Source organism: Ochotona curzoniae, unplaced genomic scaffold (assembly GCF_017591425.1).
Source record: "Ochotona curzoniae isolate NIBS_2020 unplaced genomic scaffold, NIBS_Ocur_1.0 contig_43, whole genome shotgun sequence".
Classification (NCBI taxonomy): Eukaryota; Metazoa; Chordata; class Mammalia; order Lagomorpha; family Ochotonidae; genus Ochotona; species Ochotona curzoniae.
Genome location: NW_024466218.1, coordinates 38305138 through 38323556, shown reverse-complemented (window position 1 = coordinate 38323556; position 18419 = coordinate 38305138). Strand labels below are relative to the sequence as shown.

The 18419-nt window shown below is 58.5% G+C and overlaps 1 protein-coding gene across 3 annotated transcripts in view; it reads left to right on the top strand.

Moving 5' to 3' along the window:
• ZNF516 (zinc finger protein 516) overlaps positions 1–18419 on the top strand; it is a 58021-nt gene that overhangs the window by 5047 nt on the left and 34555 nt on the right. Inside the window, exon 1 of one of the 3 annotated variants that reach the window (XM_040985136.1) lies at positions 305–1337. The exons of 1 other annotated variant lie outside the window; for it this stretch is intronic. The gene's annotated coding sequence lies outside the window, so the exon portion shown is untranslated. Of the gene's footprint in view, positions 1–304; positions 1349–18419 lie in introns of those variants that run through there. One more of the 3 variants, XM_040985135.1, reaches the window with a different exon arrangement.

The following is an 18419-nucleotide window of genomic DNA, read 5'->3' as shown; positions in this document are numbered from 1 at the left end:
TGGTCAGCATGTTCCTACCAGAATCGCACGCACCATTCCCGTGTGTTGTGTGTCTGCCGTTGTTAGTGCAACGGTGACCGTCCGTCCCTCTGACTAGTGAGAAGCGTTAGGTAATGTACTGCGCTGTTACAACCTCAAGGCTCCAATGGCTTCCTTTTGTTTTTTCGACTGCTTTCCCAGGCCACAAGCAGGGAGCTGGAAGGGAAGCGGGGCTGCCGGGATTAGAACCGGCGCCCATATGGGATCCCGGGCGTGCAAGGCGAGGACCTCTAACCACTTGCGCCACCGCGCAGGGCCCCCTTTTGTTTTTTCAAAGGTAGCTTTTTACTTGTGACAAGAAGAGGCACAGCAGTTTGAGAAAGTCTCGGAGTGAACAGTGGCTTCCCGCTGTGGAGTGCTTGGTGTGGCTCTGTGTATCTGGGGCAGTTCTGTGGAGTCGTGGGATTATGGGTTTAGTGGTAGGATTAAAATTAGCCTCGGTGAATGACCCTGGTGACAGGAGCCGGTAGTGGTGTTCCTGGTGGACGGAAGGACACGGATCATAGCAGGCGAGGCCGATTGACCCCTCTGTGTGAGAAGCGGAGCCCCGTGCAGTCGGCATGTGGGCGCTCTGGCTGCAAGCGTGGTTGCAGCTCTGCACGCCTGTGGAAGGCGTGGCCTCTGGAGGGTGGGTTCTGGGGTGTCCCTCGCAGGTGTGGCACACCTGGGGGTACCAGCGTGCACTTGGTGATCGGTGTTTTGTGTGTTTCTCTGTGCTTGCTTTAGAAGGTGAACATGGAAAAGCTGTATGACTTCAGAAAGGCCCTGGGGAAATGGGGCAGGAGTTTATTTGGTTTGCCGGTTGGATCACTAATGCAAACGTTTCTGTGAGGGGGTGTGAACAGGCATCGCATGCTCGGGCTGGGCTTACTGAAGGTGTAGACGGGCCGATGCTTGTGCCACCCCTGCCGTGTCCCGGGTACACTGCACGGAGGTTTAGCGATGGTGCTAGGCCTGAGGAGGCAGTGCAGAGCCCACAGCCAGATGCCCTCCTGTGCGCCTGTGAGTGCCCGGGGGTGGGTCGGGGCAGCTGTTTGGGGCAGTGCCTGGACAGCTCTGAAGTTCATGTGGCGTCCACACGCCTAGCGAGAACCGTGTCCCCGCTCATTGCCATGCCAGGCTCCTGCCGCGTCCTAGAACCAGACGAGGCCGAGAGCCTGGTCCCTGAGTGCTGCGCAGCCTCCCGTCCTGCTGTGGACGCCAGGGGGCAGATCTCTGTGGGCCCCTGAGTGCTGCGAGCTGTCCAGCTGAAGACGGGTGTCGGCAGGGCTGGCTCGGTGGCCAGGTGACCGGCAGTGGTGAGGGCGAGGTCTGGCGAGCTGACTGCCGGGGGTTGTGTGGGGTGAGTGGGGGACGCACAGGGAGGGGAGCAACGGTATTCCTGCTTTTCCTCAGGTCTCCCAGGAGGCCCCCCTCACCCCCTCCTGCTTGGCGGTGGGCACCTGCCACTCCCCCAGCCCTGCTCCAGTAACGCTGGGCGTGCGGCCAGCACCCAGTTCCCTTTTCTTGCTTGTGCAAGAGCCACTGAGAGAACCTGACCTCCTTTGCATTCTCAGTGTGGGCAAATGCGGCCGAAACTCTAGACTCTGCAGAGGAGAAAACTGGCCCAGTGAGCCCCACTGTGGATGTTACTTCCTGGTTTTTGAACTGGGTGTTTCCTTGTTGCTTGCCCGACCCCATGAGCTTGGGAGTTTTGCCACCTTTGTGGGAATTTCTCAAAACTCGTGTTTTGCCAGGGCCTGCGGAATTATCTCGGTCCGGGTGGTGACGGGCCTTCCTGTCTGTGCCCTGTGCGGGACCCCGTGGGCTGTTGGCCCTGCTGGCTGTGGGTCATCACCGTTCTTCGTGTCCTGAAGGTGACAGGTGCCCTTCTGTTCACAGAGCACAGGCCTGGCCAAGTGCAGACCGGAGCAGAGAGAGGTCACGGCTGGGGAAAGACCGAGGTCACGTGTGTGCTGTCTGTGGACCCGAGCTGGGATGGCTTGCTTCCCGCAGCTGCCACCCAGGGGGAGCTTGTTGTGTCCTGTGGTGCGGTGGACAGTACCTCCTGCGGCAGGAGCTGTGCACCTTGGCTTTGCTGCTGAGTCTTGGCATACGGGCTGTGAGTACTGCTCCTGAGGGGCAGTGCCAGGGCAGCTGGTGTCTTACAGTCTCTGGGTGCAGAAGACAAGAGGACCATGAGCCCGGTGCCGCGTGTTGCCACCTGCATTGTGGACGGCCGGGCGATGCTGTGTGAGCTGTGGGTCATGCTGGTTTCCCACCATGAGTGTTGGCTAGTGACCTGTAGGCCTGAATCCCAGCTAGCTGAGCACCAGTAAACTCTCTTTTCGTCTCAACAGGCGTGTTTGTTGGGTAGCTGCCTGTGGCCGAGGCACTCCTCCAGGTTCCTTCTGCATTATACTCAGTGTTGAACTGTTTCAGGAAGTAGTTGCTGGTTTCCTGAGACCTCCACGGCTCGGTGCCTGGATGGGGCAGGGCGGTCCCAGGCCCTGTGTGTGGTTCTCCTGCCTGGGTCACCCACCGATCCTCCAGGAGTTCCCCTGGTGGGACAGGCTCCCTACGACATTGGTCTCCCTGTGCTGTGGCCTGCTCTGCTGTGACAGTACGCGGAGGCCGCGGTCACTGGGCAGGTGTTCCTGCTGGAAAGCCCCAGTGTCTCCTTGGCTAGGTGGCCGTGCGGTTCCAGCACCCCACCTCGCCGGCTGTGGGGCACAGCCCAGCAGACGTGGCGCCGGGGCCAGCAGCTCTTTTCAGTTTGCACTGGCCACACAGCCCTCGAGGTGGTGGGTCTCCCTTGCCTGTCACCTAGAGGCCAGCAGAGATGGTCCTTGAGTCTGTGGACTTGGCGTGTGGCTGCCTGGAAGGTGCAGATCCCTGTGTCCTGGGTCACATGGTGCACAGCAGGCTGGCAGCGGCCGTCCTCAGCCCCCGGGGCATGCAGAGCAGGTGGCAGGGGGAGGAGGGTTCTGCTGTACCTGGAGCTCTGAGTTTTCTAGGAGACACAGCCAGAAGAGGTGAATGCTGCCTGTGGAATTGAGGGTAACACTGATCCTGATTGGAGAGGGCAAAGGGGCACCTGCAGGAGAGTCGCCCGAGGCCGATTGTAAGTGCACATGCACTGACATTGCCAGCCCAGCCCCGTGTGCTGGCCCTGGCCACCGTCCGGCGGAGCAGCTCCGAAGGCCCTTGGGGTCGTCAGGCTGAGGGGTGCGTCCCTCCTCAGCACGCTCATCCTGCTATGTTCTGGACCTGCGTTCTGGGCCGGATGTCTCCCACACCTCCCCATGGCGTGAGGAGAAAAGGGTGCATGTTTGTCAGCACCAGGAGCAGGGCCCTGGACCTTGACGGGTGTCCTGGAGGCCAGGGGCTTGGCCCAAGGACCAGTGCACCCGGTGTCCGCATTGCCCTGGGAAGGTTCCATCACTGCGCTCTGGTGTTGCAGAGAGTTGCAGCTGCTGGCTGTGCCTCTGACCACCACAGGCGGCATGCGCTGTGGTCAGCGTGTTGGTTGGTGTACTGTGGATGGTGGGCAGCATGTGCTGTAGATGGTGGTGTGTGCTGTGGTCAGTGTGATGGTCAGTGTGCTGTGGATGGTGGGGTGTGCTGTGGTCAGTGTGATGGTTAGTGCACTGTGGATGGTGGGGTGTGCTGTGGTCAGTGTGCTGTGGATGGTGGGGTGTGCTGTGTGGTCAGTGTGCCATGGAGGGCAGTGTGTGCTGTGGTCAGTGTGATGGTTAGTGCACTGTGGATGGTGGGGTGTGCTGTGGTCAGTGTGCTGTGGATGGTGGTGTGTGCTGTGTGGTAAGTGTGCTGTGGAGGGCAATGTGTGCTGTGGTCAGTGTGATGGTCAGTGTGCTATGGATGGTGGTGTGTGCTGTGGTCACTGTGCTGTGGGTGGCGGCGTGTGCTGTGGTCACTGTGCTGTGGATGGCGGTGTGTGCTGTGGTCAGTGTGATGATTGGTGTGCTGTGGTTGGCAGTGTGGGCATCCTACACCCCTATGTGGGTATTGCCTGGAGTAGTATGTGGTTGCCACCGCCCGGTGCTGGCACAGCTGGTCACTCCCATGTCCCGTTCCAGACCCCTGGCAGCACTCACCCCGGGGGTAGGGAGCTCTGGGCCGGGCCGGGTGGCCTGGCAGTGTGAGCTAGCTGTCCTTGGCCAGCACAGTGCTTGTTGCCGTCGCGGCTTCAGTGAGCGCACGTCCGTGATACCTCTGCTGGTAGTCTTACTGAATCGTGTCAGGGATTTGACGGTTCCTATTCTGTGTGGATTCAGACGAATGGCAATTGTGGTCTCACTGATTTTAGGCAGAAGCTATTTCTGTATTTAACCTTAGACCTTTTATTTTATTTTTTTTTCACAATTTTCTTCATTATTGTTTTGTTTACCTCACAAAATGAGAATCAAATTTAGAAGTTAGAAACAGTTGGGTTTGCTGGTGTGTCGGGTGTACTTGGGACAACCCCAGGTTGGGCAGGTGCGCTGCACCAAGCATCACTGGTGTGACGGGAACCAGGTGGCTGTTTCTCCTATTGTTCTGGGGGCTGCTGGTGTACCCCCTTGCTCACGTGGCTCCAATGAGCTTGATGATCTCTTGCCTCTCCCAGTTGCTCCTAGGTCCTGCCTGGTCCTGCCTGGTCCTGCCTGGTCCTGCCTGGTCCTGCCTGGTCCTCCCAGGTCCTGCCAGGTCCTGCCAGGTGTTTGAGATGTGGTTGCAGGGTTGAAGGTTGCTGGGCACTCTGACCTGTGAAAATGCCTTTGTTTTGGATGTCCCTGCAGAAAAGCAGCTCCTCTTGTCCCTTCTTTGCAGAGGGGGTCTGGACCAGCAGGTGTACATGGTACTGAGGCAGCTGGACAGTGGGCAGTGAGTGGGCCCAGGGTGGACGAGGTCAGCAGGAGGCCTCTGGAGAAGATGGAGTCAGCTGCAGGTGCCAAGGCTGCCCCACCCATCCTGCTGTCACTTGGAGTGGCACTCCATTGTCTATGCCGTGTTCAGGTGCCCTGCAAGATGCTGCATCCATGGGTGGGCCGGTTCAGAGTGTGAGACAGCAAGAGGCCTGGGCTGGCAGCCCTGGGGCACAAAGTATGAAAGACAGGCAGAAAGGTGTTGATGCCCTGGCCTCGCGTGGGCTGTTCCTCTGGAGAAATGGTTTTTTTTGTTACGTTTTCAGGGTGAGGCACAGTGGCTTCCTCCTCCTTTGGCCCAGCCCTGGTCTTGGAGCCGACACTCCGTGCACTCCGTGGTTCTGGTAAGTTTATGATGCAGCCCAGGGGCTAAGGTCCACGGCCTGCCCTGGTGATGGCCAACCTGCTGCTGTGCTGGGGAGCAAGAGCTTGGAGCAGGCGACGGCCGCCTCCCCTCCTGGGCCTGGCTGTATCCGGGCAGAGGAAACTTTCCCCTCAACACCAGTTGTGTGGCACTGGGTGGCACTAAGTCCGACTGGGTCGAGCTGGGACTCCGAAGTGCTGTTTGCTGTGCTTGGCACACAGTTTAGGAAAAGGGCTGTTTTTGCTCACTTAAGAGAAAATTGGTCTATTTGTTGGACACAGAGGTCTTCCCTTTGCTGGTTCACTCCCCAAATGGCTGCAGCAGCTAGGGCCAGGTCAGAACCTGGGTCTCTCACTGAGGTGGCAGGGCCCAAGCCCTTGGGCCGTGAAGAGCTGCCTTCTGAAGTGCGTTAACAGGAAGTGGGGCATCAACGCTCTGATTTGTGGGGGCGGCACCCCAAACCACAGCTTAAAGCGTGGTCCCTTGGCAGCAAGCTCACTTTGTACCTTTGTGGAGGTTCAGACCTGGCCTGGGTGTTCCCACTGTGGTGCGAGGCTGTGTGCTGTGTGGAGGAGGCCGGTGCTGGGCTGTCTGCGAAGTCTCCCTCACGCTGCAGCCATGGGTTTCATTGGGTAAATTGGTGCTGGCTGTTCCCAGGGCAGATTCTCCTGGGAGCATCTCCCAGCTGCCGGGCTGCGCCTGTGTTCAGGATATTGTCTGAAGCAGACTGTGTGTTGAAGAGAGGGACTGGCTGGGCGTTTTACAGCATGGTTGCTGTTCTGTGCAAGCTGCTGTCTCCTGAGGGTGCCCTCTGTGCCAGCCTGGGTCGGGCATTCGGGCTGTCACGGCGTGAATGTGTCGATTAAGAACGTGCACAGGCCTCCGTTTAGCACGTTAAAACGACACTTGTCTGTGGCTGGTCTGCGTTCAGCGCGTAGGACACCTGTGGCTGCAGCTCTGCCCACGCTGTGTGCCTCCAGTGCCAGCGGGGAGGTGGGTCCATCTGCTGATGGCCGTTTGGGGTGCTTCTGTGTCTGCCTTTTGTGGATGCCGCTGGGTTTCCCAGGAAGGGGTAGAATGCTTTTTTGTTTTATAAATGTGTGTTCAAAAGACAGTTACAGAGAGAGAGACAGATGGAATCTTCTGTCTGCTGGTTCACTCGCAGGTGGTTGGACTGGCCAGCCCTGGGTCAGAGTAAGGCCGAACACTTGGCCCGCCTGTGGTGCCTTTCCCAGGCCATCAGTAGGGAGCTGGTGCCGGGGGTACTGCGCCCTGGCAAGGGCGTTTGACAGGTGTGTCATGGAACCCTGGGTGTTTTGTGTTCCCATCAGCGTGATGGGCTGTTTCCACAGTGCTGCCGCAGGAGCCCAAGGGTGTGCCGTGGGGGAGGGGGAGGCCGCTTGGGCTCCTGTTTCTGTCGAGGTGGCTAGCAGATTTACTAACCTGGAGCTTCGAAAGCCGTTGTTATTGTCGGCGGGCGTTGGGCTGGTCCCCGGCCTGGGCCCTTCAGCGGATCCTGGCTGGGGACTGTACTGAGCCCACGGGCAGCCTGTTACTGCTGATGCCGTTTTGTTTTTTTCCTGATAGATTCTTAGTGTTAAACATGTAAACTTAAGGATGTTTCTTCCTTGTTACTTTTTGAATTGAGTGTTTCAGGAATTTAACAACCAATATGCTTTTACTTTTTGATCCGTGCATTTTGATGTGTGGAACTTTCAGGAAGGTATGTGGTTTCACTTTGCTCTATTTGATTACATGATGTGTGGTAACAGTGCAGTAGAGACCGTCACATACAGGGGTGACGATGCAATGCAGTGTGAATCCCTGCTTCCAAATTACAGGTGGAGTGCGGGTGAAACTGCTGACTGTATCTTGACGGTAGGATGTTGGACTCTGCCATTGCCCACACCTGCAGTGTCAGGATGGTGGCACTATTGTAATGGCATCGGGAAATTACTGGGGGTTAGGGATTTGGGGAGAAGGGAAGGGAAATCCTGGAGCCTGTGGAACTGTATCATGGAACAATAAATACATTAATTAATTTTAAAGCTTCTGTGTATTTCAGGTACAGAGAATGAGTAAGCAAGTCTGTAGATTGATTCCCGAGTTTCTGAAAGCACCTGGCTGGGCCAACTTGAGGATGGAGCTGGGGTCCCTGAGGGGTGCAGATCTGACTCCCCAAAGCCCTCACCTACCTGCTGCTTCGTAGGCCACCTGTTGGCAGGACTTAGGAGCTGGCACGGTACCCCCTGCTTCCCTGGCGCTGTGGGATGTGCAGGTGGTGCCCTTCCTGGGCGGACCCTAAGCCTGTATGCAGACGCTGCTGGTGGTGGTGGTGTGTGTGTGTGTGTGTTTCACCCGCTGTTACTCTGTTGTGATGTTGGCTGTGAGCTGCCCAACCTACTGGTTCTGGTTCCTGGTGGTTGGTGTTGGCTTCCCCAGGCAGCCATGTATGCAGCGTGTGCCCCGGCACACCTCCCATTGTGCCCCGGGTCCTCCTGCTCTCTTGCTTTTTTCAGAGACGTGTTTGCTACCCCGGCCGATCCCCTGTTGATCTGTGTGTGCACCAGTATGGCTTCAGGGCCATCTGCATTTTTCCATGTTCTGACTGCAAAGCTTAGGCCATGTGTGGTCTTTGTGGTTTGTTTCTCCATCAGTTTAAGATGTCTTGGTGAACTTAGTGCCCCCAGTCCCTGGTTGCAAATGGACTTTCCTCTCACCCTTGCTTGGGTTTGCTGCTCTCGGCCTCTCTAGTTCCCTGGTCTTGAGTGTGCAGAGCAGGTGGCTGGATTTGCGATGCCACCTTCTCTTGGGTGGCTCGTCCCAGTTGGTTTGTGTCTGACTTGCTGAGCTCCTCTCTCCTGATGCGAAGCTAAGGCGTGTTTCTTTCAGGCTTCCTGGTGACAGAATCCTGTTTCCTTCCGTTCTTGCACCACAGGCCTGTGGAAGAGCAGTGCTGGGGCTCCTCGCGGTGGGGACGGCTGTCTCCTGAGCCTATACCCGGGTCTGACCCTGCAGCCACTGCGCTTGGTTCTGGGGGAGGGGGAATAGGGACAGCTCTGCCTCTCCTTCCTTCAGCTCCTGCCTGCCCCACCCATGTTGGCTCCTTAATGCCCTGGCTCTTGTAGTGTGCTGTTCATTTGTGCTTTGTACATTAACGTAGCTTTATTTCTGGAGATGTCGTGACTGCAAAGCTTGTTCATGTATGGATTGCTATTATTTATGGTTGACTATATCTTACTGATCGCCTTGCTTACTGGATTTAGTAATTTTTTCCCCCAGGCTTTTCCATTTTTATGTTTTCTGTGTGTGAATTGTTCAACTGGATTCATCTTTCAATTGATTGTATTTTGCAAATAATTTTTTTTCTTGTTTTTCTTTATTTGAAAGGCAAAGGGGCAGAGACCTTGAATCCGCTGGTTCACACCCTGAATGCCGACAGCAGCTGGGGCTGAAAATGGGGCTCTGAGTGTCCCATGGGGGTGGTGATGAAGACCTGCTGTTCCTTGGGGGACAGTTAGCAGGATGCTGGAGTTGGGAGTAGAGCCAGGACTTGAACCCCAGCACTGAGAAGCGGAGCGCAGGCACCATGGGGCGGCAGTCTCGGCTGCTCTGCCGAGTGCCTGCCCCGCACGCAGACGTTGAGGAACCTGGATTGCACGTCAGTGCAGTGATGTGCTGAGGGCTACCTGCTCCAGCCTGTAACAGCAGGAGTCCTGGGAGGTAGGGAGCCGCACATGGGGCTGGTTTGGGCACGACTCCAGGGAAGAGGGTTGTGCTTGGCTCCAGGGAGTGGCTTCGGCCGTATTGGACACTGCAGTCCACGAGCCCAGGCTGTCGGTGGGTGCAGTGAGAGGAGAGGGTCTGGGACAGTGTGGGATCCCTGCTGCCCCAGGCCAGGTCCTCCTGGCATGGCTGGGGCTGTGGGTGAGATGGTCAGGCCAGGCATGTGGAGTGGTGAGGACCCAGGAGCACAGAGCCCTGGTCTGACTTGAGGCTGCACTCAACCTCTGGCTTCACCAGCGCTGTCTGTCCCTGCTCAGGAGGGTCAGGCCAGCGACTGGGGACCTGCTGCTGGCCATCCCTGTGTGCCTCAGGCCATGGTGGCCTGAGGATTCTCATATTGTATTGGTTGCTGGTTTGCACCTGCCATAGGTGGGAGAGCTTCTGACTGGCCATCTCCTCTTTGTGCTTTGTGAACCACTCAGCTGACAGAGGGTGCAGGTGAAGGGTCGGGAAAGTCGTGAGGAACCCACGACTATGTGTCTGGGCGGAGGGATGCGAGCAGGCCCAGGGACAGGGCTCGTGGGTGACATCCGAGCAGCCACATCCTTGGGGTGGGCAGGAATGTGCTGGTTGTACACAACTCCCTGAGGGTTCCAGAAGCTCTTGTCTAAACTCTCCTGGCCTATAAGTCAGTGAGGGGTCCTGTGTGTCATTTCTTGGATATAGTTGTGCATATAGAAAGTGTGTCTCAGTCTGCTTCCAGGAGTCAGGAATGGGAGTGACTTGGGTAGGAGAGGAGTAGAGAGGGAAGTTTAAGCCTTAGGTAGTTTAATTTTAGTTGTTGATTTCTGAGCGTGATGTATGTCCGGTGGGTAGCGGTCTGTGGGAAACATAGATGAGATGTTCTTGAAGTGAACTAAGTCACAGCTGCACCCAGGCTGAGGATGCCATGGACTGTGCAGTGAGGAGGGCGTGCCTGGTGTGCAGTGGGCACGTGGGTGGACTGTGCAGTGAGGAGGGCGTGCCCGGTGTGCAGTGGGCACATGGGTGGGCAGCCATGGACTGTGCAGTGAGGAGGGCGTGCCCGGTGTGCAGTGGGCACGTGGGTGGACTGTGCAGTGAGGAGGGCGTGCCCGGTGTGCAGTGGGCACATGGGTGGGCAGCCGTGGACTGTGCAGTGAGGAGGGCATGCCCAGTGTGCAGTGGGCGCGTGGGTGGGCAGCTGTGGACTGTGCAGTGAGGAGGGCATGCCTGGTGTGCAGTAGGCACGTGGGTGGGCAGCCGTGGACTGTGCAGCCAGGAGGGCGTGCCCAGTGTGCAGCGGGCACCCGGGCTGAGGATGCCATGGACTGTGCAGTGAGGAGGGCGTGCCCAGTGTGCAGTGGGCACGTGGGTGGGCAGCCGTGGACTGTGCAGTGAGGAGGGCGTGCCCAGTGTGCAGTGGGCACGTGGGTGGGCAGCTGTGGACTGTGCAGTGAGGAGGGCGTGCCCAGTGTGCAGCGGGCACGTGGGTGGACTGTGCTGTTAGGAGGGCGTGCCCGGTGTGCAGCGGGCATGTGGGTGGACTGTGCAGTGAGGAGGGCGTGCCCGGTGTGCAGCGGGCACGTGGGTGGGCAGTTGTTGATGCAGTCAGGAGGGCTGCCTAACTGGACGCTGCATCTGCTGAAGGAGCAGCTGGATCTGGGGCTGTCAGGCAGCTGGAGATGGCGGTGAGCCCCCCTTGAGCCCCTGGGAGGTTGTGCAGTGGGGAAACTGTCCCTGTAAGCCACGATCTGCTCCAGAATGAAGTGAGAAGTCCTGGGAAGGCAGAAATTACGTGGAGAAACTTGTGGAGTGGGACTGGTGCAGTGCTTAAAGCTGCCACCTGCAGTGCTGGCAGCCCGTATGGGCACTGGTTCAAGTCCTGGCTGCTCCTTTCCATCCAGCTCTCTGATTGTGGCCTGGAAAAGCAGTGAGGATGGTCCAATTGCTTGGGCCCCAGAACCCATGTGGGAGCCCTGGAAGAGGCTCCTGTTTTAGCCTGGCCCAGCCCTGGCTAGTGTGGCCATTCGAGGAGTGAGCCAGCAAGTGGAAGATCTCTGCCACTCAAATAAAAAATACGAGAAAAGCAAGCAGCTCGAGTGGGCAGCATGGTCGTGTATTTCACTGGCAGCACATGCCAGGCTTGGGAATGTGGCGTTGGGCACAGGAAGGACTGTCCGGTTTGCTTTTTGCTTCTGAGCAGTCAGTGCATTCTGGTGGTGACCTCTGACCTCTGCCCTCTGTAGGAGTGACCCTGATTAGCAAGAATACTATTTGAATACAGTTTGTGTATCTCTTGCTCGTAACAGCAGGATACTACTCAACAGTAACACAGTGTTGAGCTTATTGAATAGTACTTTTTAAAGGGAATATATAATATTGGGTTATTTAAGATGATTGTCAGCTTTTAAGACATTTTTGCGTCTTTGTTGTGACAAAACACCAGTATCGTACAGTGTGCTGCTGTGGCTGTGTGTGGGTGTTACGGCCCGTGCGTCAGGCTCGCTGTGCTTGGCGGGGCTGGAGGCCAAGGCCGCTGGGTGGGAGGTAAGCAGGCCACTGGACTCCTCAGGTCCCAGGGCACTTTGGTTTTCTTTTAATTGGAATCTATGTCTAGTGGTGTTATTTGTTTGTGTTTTTGATAGAAGTCATTTTCATCAACTTTTACAAAGAAGTTGTCTGTTTATCTGAAAGGCAGAATGCAGTGCAGAGAGAGGAGAGGTCTTCCGTCTGCTGGTTCAGTCCCCATGTGGCTGCAACAGTTGGAGCTGGGTCGGTCCCAAACTGGGGTTGGTAGTGTCTTGTGTGTGTCATGTGGGCTCCTGGGGTCGAGCTCTTGCGCCATCCTCTGCTGCTTCCCTAGGTGTTAGTGGGGTGCTGGATGGCAATTGGAGCAGCTGGCACTCAAACCGGTACCCACGTGGGATGCTGGTACGGCAGGCAGTAGCATTAGCCAGTGCACTACAGCGCCTGTTCTAATGAAGGAGAAACTAAAAAGTAGAATTAATGTTCTGTTTGTGAAAATATTACACTCCCGTAGCTGCTTTGCCCAAGCAGTGTGGCCCGGCCCGGCCCGGCCCTGCAGCTACCCCTGTGTCTCCCCCGAAGGATACCGTGTTCACCCGAGTGCAGCCGTGCGGCCCACACTGGGTTGCTGGTGGCCTCGTAGCAGCAGCAGCCCCATGCTGGGCACTTGTGGCTCTCTGTTTGGTGGCGTGTGTGGTTTGTGTGTGGTAATACGGAAGACAGCCACCAGTCATTGCATGACATATTTAGGCGGCAGCCTCACATCGGCATGGCTTACTGGTGTATGCTTTGCTGGGAGGAAGCCAGCACAGGGAGCGTTTAGCCCATCCTGATTGGACTGTGTCGTTGATGCACGTGTGTGTGTATAAAACAGACCCTGTGTTTAAGAAAGACCCCGCCTTGCTCTGTCTTTCTTGCCTCTGTTGATGCCACAGCTGGAAAGGAACAGGGTGTGTGTGGGATGCTGGCTTGGGTTCCTGGGTGCAGGCCGTCCCCTAAGTCTTGGGGTTCCTGGGTGCAGGCCGTCCCCTAAGTCTTGGGGTTCCTGGGTGCAGGCCGTCCCCTAAGTCTTGGGGTCTCCACCGACCTCTCAGGGAGGGCCGGGCTGTGAGGGCTAGTGCCCCTGTGTGACCCGGAGGTGGCCGCAGTCTGCCGGGGAGAACACTTGCGCAGCCTCTCCTGGCTTCCGCATTTAATGTCTGGGGTGGAGGTTGAGGGCAGTTCACCGAGGTGCAGGTCCCAGGGCTCAGTGGCCCTTGGTGCTCAACGAGCGGGTGCCTGTGTGCTCCCTCCACCACATCGCCCGCTTGTCCCGTAGTCCTCACTGTGTCTGTTCGCCACTCCCAACTTCTTCCACGGTCCCTGCTCCCAGGTTGGCAGCGTCAGTGTGTGGAGACTCCAGGCTGGCAGCATCAGTGCCTGGAGCTCCCAGCCTGGCAGTGTCAAAGAGTGGAGCTCCCAGCCTGGCAGTGTCAAAGAGTGGAGCTCCCAGGCTGGCAGCGTCAGTGGGTGGAGCTCCCAGGCTGGCAGTGTCAGTGGGTGGAGCTCCCAGGCTGGCAGCGTCAGTGGGTGGAGCTCCCAGGCTGGCAGTGTCAGTGGGTGGAGCTCCCAGCCTGGCAGTATCAGTGTGTGGAGCTCCCAGGCTGGCAGCGTCAGTCCGTGGAGCTCCCAGGCTGGCAGCGTCAGTGGGTGGAGCTCCCAGGTTGGCAGTGTCAGTGGGTGGAGACTCCAGGCTGGCAGCATCAGTGCGTGGAGCTCCCAGGCTGGCAGTGTCAAAGAGTGGAGCTCCCAGGTTGGCAGTGTCAGTGGGTGGAGCTCCCAGGCTGGCAGCGTCAGTGCGTGGAGCTCCCAGGCTGGCAGTGTCAGTGTGTGGAGCTCCCAGGCTGGCAGTGTCAGTGGGTGGAGCTCCCAGGCTGGCAGCGTCAGTGGGTGGAGCTCCCAGGCTGGCAGTGTCAGTGGGTGGATCTCCCAGGCTGGCAGCGTCAGGGCGTGGAGCTCCCAGGCTGGCAGCATCAGTGCCTGGAGCTCCCAGGCTGGCAGTGTCAGTGGGTGGATCTCCCAGGCTGGCAGTGTCAGTGGGTGGATCTCCCAGGCTGGCAGCGTCAGTGCGTGGAGCTCCCCCCAGGCTGGCAGTGTCAGTACGTGGAGTTCCCAGGCTGGCAGCGTCAGGGCGTGGAGCTCTCAGGCTGGCAACATTGGTGTGTGGAGCTCCCAGGCTGGCAGCGTCAGTGGGTGGAGCTCCCAGGCTGGCAACGTCAGTGGGTGGAGCTCCCAGGCTGGCAACGTCAGTGGGTGGAGCTCCCAGGCTGGCAGCGTCAGTGGGTGGAGCTCCCAGGTTGGCAGCGTCAGTGGGTGGAGCTCCCAGGCTGGCAGCGTCAGTGGGTGGAGCTCCCAGGTTGGCAGCGTCAGTTGGTGGAGCTCCCAGGCTGGCAGCGTCAGTGCGTGGAGCTCCCAGGTTGGCAGTGTCAGTGGGTGGAGCTCCCAGGCTGGCAGCGTCAGTGGGTGGAGCTCCCAGGCTGGCAGCGTCAGTGCGTGGAGCTCCCAAGCTCTCCATGACCTGGGCTCATCTGGCAGCAGGACCTTCAAGGCCCCTGGATTTCCCTGGGCTACACCTGCTACCATCTCGTCCGAGTGGCCTGGGTCACCTGCTGGTTTCCAGTCCCCCCACACCTCCAGGCTCCTGTGTGCGCTTGACCTTGTCCCTCGGGACCGGGCACCATCCCTCCCTCAGTTGGCGTTCCAGGTGGCCCCAGAGACTGGTCAGCAGCCGGCTGTTGGCCAGAAACCTGCCCTGGGTGGCTCCGTTACTGGGTCCAGCCCTTCCAGCAAAGCTGGGCTCCTGCTTCCTGCGGCCCTTTCTGCCTGCTGCCACCTCACATGTGCTTGCTGACTGAAGACACGGAGATGACCAAGCCTGGCGGGCCACTGCCATGTCTATGCCAGGGTGTGGATAGGGGCTACTGCTGTCAGGTAACAGGAGGTCATGGGCACCCTAAGGCTCGGGGAGAGTCAGGCCCAAGTGTCCACTCCCTGTCGCCCCGCCCCTCTTGCTAGCTGGTGAGGGTTGGTGGAAGCGGTGACCTGAGAGTGACACGAAAAGTTAATGCTGTCAAGAAAGCGTCTTTTGGAGCCAAAAGTTAGTATCTGTGTCTGTGGGGACCTGTGATAAGGCCCTGGGGACGTGAGCCGTTGGAGAGCAGTGGCCAGTCCTCAGGAAGCCTTTGCAGTCGCTTGCATCAAGCCAGGGCGTCCGGAGACCCTGACCTGAGTCAGGGAGGGAAACGGGGCTTGGGCCGGCTGTGCGTGCGCAGGCCTCTTGCTGTGTGGGGTTGGTCATGTGCCACTCAGTGTAGCGGTTTCTTCATGTGGAGTCCCCAGCTGGCCTGCCCACTGCATTGCTGTCATTGTCCCAGTCCTTTAGCTCTGCAGTCTGCCACCAGGCAGTGTCTTCAGTCCCTTACATGTGTTTGCTGTGCTCCCTGAGCGCTGGAGCTGACGGCAGTGGCCCTTCCCGACTCCCTCCTCTGTCTGTCCTGGGGCAGCTCTGCCGTGCGCGTCTTGTTGGTCACTGGGGCTGTCTCCTCTGAGCACAACCCTGGCAGGCCTGGGACTGCCCACCCCATGCCACTCTGGGAGCCTCAGAGCTGCTCTTTGCTGCCGGAGCCCAGGTCCCTGGGGCTGTGGTATGGTTTCCATGCTCTGCTGAGGACCTTGGCTCAGTCGCATTGACCTGCTGCTGCTGACCCCGGTAGAACCCGCAGAAGTCGGAGGCCTTTTGCAGGGAAGTGCTAAGCTAGACGTGCAGTAGGTGCTCTGCCGAGGAACCACAAATGCTGGAGCTGACACATCCAGCGGAGGGTGTGCAAGGCACTGTGTGGTTCTGCTGTCCCTCCCCTGCCCTCCACCGCAGCCTTCCAAGGGGTTAGGGGTGTGTCCCAAGGTGTCGTGACTGCATAGAGAGAACAGGGCCACTGCTCACACTGCTGGGGGGGGCGGGCAAAACAGATGCGGGGTGCAGGAGAGGCCTCATGTGTCCAGGAGGTTGCTGTCCCCCATCCTGTGGCTTGCCCTGCTACCTGGCACCCTGGGGTCCCCGCGATTCTCGGGATTTCCCAGCCACTGCCAGGCGGAGCTGGGTAGTGAAGGACCCCGAGTTCTGGCCAGCCGCGCCTCCAAGGCTGCAGTAGAGGTTTCGTCTTCTCGCGAGTGCAGTGGGGGGAGTTCCACTTGGCACCCATGTGGCCTCAAAGAGCAAGTCGTTTCAACCAGGAGCTGCTCCCTGCTCTGGGGGCAGACATGCGTCCTGGCACACCCGGAAGACGTTCTGCACGCCTCGCGTACCTGGGCATGATCAGTCATATGCTGTGGTCTGGAAGATCTCTGATTTTCAAGTAAATAAACATTAAACAGTTTGGTTGGTTCCGTGTTCTTTGGCCTGGATCTGGGCACACTGTGGTCTGACGGTGTTTTGCTCTGGGCCCTGGCTGTGGAAGCCTCCTCCCATCCTGTATCGTCTCCCTGCTGTGATGGAGAGGCTGTGTGGGAACGCTGGCCTGGCCTGGGAGAGCAGGTCCCTGCTTGTCTGTCTCTCTGGGACTCTGGGAGGAGTCGGGGGAGCTGCAGGGGTGTCTGCACACCCCAAAGCTGGCATCGCTGGGAGTGCTGTGGAGTTGTGTTCCTGGGGGCTGCATCCTTGAAGGCCTGCAAGATCCTGTGCTGTGGTCCTCTGTCTCTGGAGCCCAGAACCCAGCGCTTTTCCAAATGCACTGTAATGTGCCGTCATGTTGCTGTCCTGTAGACAGTGGCTGACGGATGGCCTGGCAAGCAGCTGCTCTCCGAGGGGCAGCGTCTGGGAGATAAAGTAGGTCAGGTTGCAGTGCGCTGCTTGGCAAGGAGCTGGGGCGTTTTCACAGGAGCCTGGGCGAGATCTGTCCTTTGAGAGCTGGATCCTGTGAAGTGACAAGATCTCCACTTCCCCTGAGATGTGCCTCCCAGCTGTCCCCCCAGAACACGTGCGGCTCAGAAACCATAGCAGCGATTACTTCCGGCTCCCGGGTTTGCCCCACCCCCATGAGCACCCGGCCAAGGGGTTTGCAAGCCGACTTTGGTGCTTGCCGGGGTATCAGGAATCTCCGGGAAGGCTTGTGGCTTGTTGCAGTCCTCCCCTGTCTGCATTCGGGGTGCAGCTCCAGGTCGGACGTGCGGAGGGAAGATGGCGTTGATCCTTAGCCCCGCAGGGTGGTGCAGCTTTCAGGGAAGGGTTTGGCAGACAGGGCAGGCTTCCTGGGGCTGACGCTGCCGTTTGGCTTGTGTGCCTTAGGATGCACAGCCTCTTTGAAGATGCTCACTTCACACTTGATTATTTCGGAAGAGGAGGTCAGGCTGCAGGAAGCGTGGCAAGAGAGAAGGCAAGAGTGTCCACACTGTTGGCCTTCACTGCAGAATCTCCAGTATTCTGTTAGCTGCTGAATTGCAAATGGCTTCCGAGCTGCCTTTAGCTTGGGTGCTGCTGGCCGTGTCCCCCCGGCCCTAAGAATGGCAGCTTCGGAAGGCTAGGCTTGTCCCTCCATTCCGGGTTGTCTCCACTGCTGTGGCCAGCACGCTGGGAGCTTTGGATGGGACCTTGCCCATGAAAGCGCTCCTGGGGGCCAGCACGGCACTGTCTCCTCCAGGCCCCAGCCGCGGAGCTCTTACCTGTTGGCTCTGCCAACGTTTTTATCATGATCACTCCCTTAGCAATAGACGGGTAATGTAACCCCAGGGGATGCTCGGAGAAGCTGGGGGCCGCAGCACTCACAGGTGTACCTTGCTTCTGAAGCTGGGGGCCGCAGCACTCACAGGTGTACCTTGCTTCTGAAGCTGGGGGCCGCAGCACTCACAGGTGTACCTTGCTTCTGCTGAGGAAGGTGTGATGTGGATGTGGGAGGCTGCTCCTCGCTCGGCGTGTCGGGGGATGGGCTGCAGTTGCTTTGTGCAGGTCCCCAGAGCCGCTGGGACGTGTGACCTGTCGTCAGCGCTGGGGCGGCAGCCTCCCTGCTGAGCGGCATCAGGACCGCGTGCTGTTTTCCAATGCCCGCCTCTGGACGGCGTCCTTTCTGTCTCAGCCAAGGACACGGGCGGCTTACGAAGTGTGCGGTCCCCTGTGTGAGTGCTGTTTCCCACACTGTGAGCGAGTGTGGTACTCTGCCAGCATCAGAAGCTGGCATGTCTGTGTCCTCTGGAACCAGGGGTTCTTAGGCTTGGCTGGCAGTTGGTGGTGGCGTGTGGCTTCTCCAGGAGTAGCCCATGAGCACCTCAGGCATGGCGTGAGGCATGGGGCTGAAGCCACACTCGCCATGTGGTTGCCGAGTACATGACCTTGAGTGGCCATGTCACTGACTCACACATGGGCGCCAGCACAGAGCCGTGGGCGGGGGGTCTAGAAGCCTCCAGGAATCCTTTGCTAGGAAGGGGTGGGTGTTGGTCACCTTGGGTGACCTCCGTGCTCTGAACAAAGGTTGAAACCCACCTCTAGGACCAGGTTGGTAGGGGAGGTGGCAATGGCTGTCTCCGGCCCTGGGGCTGGCGAGCCTGTGTCCTGGTCCCCTTGTGGGACTGAGGAGGGATTTTGGCAGCCCCATAGTCACTGCTCCTTACGAGGGAGGAACGCAGCTTGTTCATAATGGATTATTGCTTGGTCTGGGGCCAGCAGCAGCCACAAGGCCTGGTGTCCTGGGGGTGAATGCATTGCCTCATGGCTGCCTGAGGCCCCCAGCCTGGGCACTCTGAGCCTGCCATTGTGGATCCCATGTGAAGTGGTGAGCGAGGAGAGGAACTCCTCATTGTCGTGGTGGAAT